The 3,374-nt window shown below is 40.0% G+C and overlaps 1 non-coding gene across 1 annotated transcript; it reads right to left on the bottom strand.

Annotated features, from left to right (window-relative positions):
• Nucleotides 1-558: 558 nt before the first annotated feature.
• LOC114923811 lies at nucleotides 559-758 on the bottom strand. The gene has a single exon (XR_003810716.1). It is a non-coding gene; the product is annotated as a small nucleolar RNA SNORA74 (small nucleolar RNA).
• Nucleotides 759-3,374: the final 2,616 nt, after the last annotated feature.

Genomic DNA, 3,374 nt, shown 5'->3' with positions numbered 1-3,374 from the left:
AATTGGCTGATTATTTCTCTCGATATATTCTACTGAATACAAACATCAACCCAGCATCATGATTATCAATAAAAAATGATGACACCCACCTGTAATACAACATCCGCCAATTGTAAAGAACGCCAGTTCAAATCTGCCCCTGGTTTTACTAGCTCCAGTAGGTAAAATGAATTCATCTGTATCCTGAAACAAAAATTAAATCTTTTCAGCAATACCTGCATTTGAATTCCTTAGTTTCGTGAAAAGAAGCGCATGATACTCATTTTATTAGAGCGTTTATGGGAAACTATTAATTGTCCATCCACCCAGTAAATAAAATAGAAGGGGAAAAAGAGTCTACCCAATTTTCTTTTGAATTACATATTACTGAGCCCTGCAAAAGGGAACAATTGTATTTCTACAACACAAATAAATGTTATCTTCATTATCCAGCATCCAGTGAGAAACTGTAATACATTCTTAATCCAGCATTAGTTACTATCGACATGGCTGATGTAATGAGCTGTACTAACATGGTTGCATAATACTCTGTTTCAGAAATTAATGCCGACCCATAGCTGTGTATGCTTTCAGACCAGTGCCGACCAGGAGATTTTCTGCTCAACACACTCTCAGCAAAGCACAATACTGTGAACACTGGTGTCAGTTACCTCCAGAACAGAGAAAATGACAGACAGCTAAACACACAGTACTTTTCTCTCCCAGCAGTGTAACACTGTCAAAGACACAGTTCTGACAGACAGCTGACCACCGCTGGAATTTAGGAACAAAATATATTCAGAATCACCAACTCTTGAGATTAGGGCCTTTTTCTATAGATGGGGAGGCCTGGAAAAACCCACAGGAAAAAAATAAAAATGGATTATGAGAGCATGCCTAATATTTTCTTCTTAAATAATATAAAGCAAAGAAAAAAAAATCTGATTTTTTTTCAAATTCAAAAAAACGGGCCCAGCTATGTTAACTTTTTATTTGGCAGTTGGGGAAAGGAAGATGCAATGCTTCCAAATAGAGTGGAAATAAATCTGCACGGTAACAACTTAGGTTACACAGGTTTGTGTGACGTATTTAAAATGTTAAGGTAGTTTTATTCATGACGGGGTAATCCATTTGTTTTCTTGCTTGACTTTATTTTCACACATTCCCAAGTACTTTGTGGGAGAAATATATTTTCACCTGAAGTCAGCCAGATGTTTTCAAGAAGTCCTCCAGTCAGAGAATTAAAGAACACAGCTCCTGACCACAAACTGCGCTCACCTAACTGCGGAGTCTTTATGTACCACATTTTCAGTTACCTATTTTAATCGTATTCAAAACCACATCAATGTTATACATCAAGTAATTTATACAATCACAAATACAAGGCATTTTTGAATGTTGATTCACATGCAAGCACACCTCAATACACAAGAGAGCAATCGTGGAGGTCTCACCTGTATAAGATATCTTGGGTCAACATTTAAATAAGGGGACAAGGGATTCATTCCAGTCACTGAAAGAAAAAAAAACAAGGTTTCAAGTTGGAAAGTAGGCCAACTTAGCATAAAAAACAATTCAAACAAAGAGGGCTGCATGTAATGCTTGACTTTTCCCAAATGAATTCAAGGAAGGAAGGGAAACGTCAGGATCTCTCTCTCTCTGTGTGTGTGTGATGTCCGGATTCAGGAGATAAAAGCAGGGCCGGGCCTGGATGAGAGACCACCAGGAGATCCCAAAGGGCTATAGGCTAGCCTGGCACAACGGGGTAGGGAGGCAATCCAATCTGAAGGTGGGGGGACTTTTTCCCAAATGAATTCGAGGAAGGGCAACGTCAGGATCTGGAAAGGCGAGAGGAAGCTGGATCTGGAAGGCTGGACTAGAAGACCTCCAAGGTCCCTTCCAGCTCCAATTCTATTCTAGATGCAGATCAGGGTTTGAGATATCCAGTTTCCCAAAAAGTAAGACCCAATCGGGTGACTGTGCGTGTGTGAGATATCCGGATTCAGGAGATAAAAGCAGGGCTGGACCTGGATGAGAGACCACCAGGAGATTCCAAAGGGCTATAGACTAGCCTGGCACAAGGGGGGGGGGAAGGCAATCCAATCCGAAGGTGGGGGGACTTTTTCCCAAATGAATTTGAGGAAGGGCAATATCAGGATCTGGAAGGCGAGAGGAAGCTGGATCTGGAAGGCTGGACTAGAAGACCTCCAAGGTCTCTTCCAGCTCCAATTCTATTCTAGATGCAGATCAGGGTTTGAAATATCCGGTTTCCCCAAAAAGAAGACCCAATCGTGTGTGTGTGTGATGTCTGGATTCAGGAGATAAAGCAGATTCAGATCAGATAGATTATATCTATCTATCTAATCTATCTATCTATCCATACATATATATATACAGAAAGTTTTTCAGACAGACAGGTCTGATTGATTGCACCTTGGCATTTTGACTGCTATACTGGAGTTCTACTTTTTTATATATAATCTCTTTTGCCTTGCAGCTCCCCCAACTAGGGGTCTTAAGCAGGCTCAAGTCGCAACAACTGCGATACATTACAAATTCAGATTTCTTTTTGCTGACAAGAGTTAAAGATGTAAGTGGGAGACTAGTCCGAAACAGCTATACTAGTCTCCCACTTAAATCTTTTGTCAGCAAAAAGAAATCTGAATCTCTCTCTCTCTCCCTCTCTCTCTATATATATATAGTAGAAATATAGACAAAAGTGAACACCAGGAAAGGTAAAAAACTATAAAAGTTTTAATAAATTACGATCCAAGCTTTCACCAGCTCACTGCCAGCATCTTCAGGGATCTATGTAGATCTATGTAGTGAGCCGGTGAAAGCTTGGATCGTAATTTATTAAAACTTTTATAGTTTTTTTATCTTTCCTGGTGTTCACTTTTGTCTATATATCTACTATGAATGCACCCAGGAATCAGTCATCGGTTTTTAGGATTGTTTTTAATTTTATATATATAAATATAAATATAAAAATATAAAAATATAAAAATAAATAAATAAATAAATAAATAAATAAATAAATAAATATATATATATATATATATATATATATATATATATATATATATATATATAGTGTGTGTATGGGATGAGCACGTGCTGCCCGATGGACCTTGACCCCCCCCCCCTCCTCAAGGGCCCCTTCAGACCGGGGGGGGGGGAGCGGCCCTTTGAAGGAGCCTCTTTGCTGCCTCTTAAATCAAAGGTCCCAGGGAAGGATTCGCCCTTTCCCCCGCTTAATTCATTAAATACATTAAATACAATCATCACAGGAAACCCCCCCCCAGCTAAAGGAGCGATCCCTTTTCGCCCCGCTGCTCGGAGGACCCCCTCAGGCCGAAATCTCTCCCCCCCCCACCCCCCCCACCCCCACGGAA

Source organism: Protobothrops mucrosquamatus, unplaced genomic scaffold (genome assembly GCF_001527695.2).
Source record: "Protobothrops mucrosquamatus isolate PMUCROS unplaced genomic scaffold, P.Mucros_1.0 scaffold17408, whole genome shotgun sequence".
Classification (NCBI taxonomy): Eukaryota; Metazoa; Chordata; class Lepidosauria; order Squamata; family Viperidae; genus Protobothrops; species Protobothrops mucrosquamatus.
This window is presented reverse-complemented; position numbering and strand designations above follow the sequence as displayed.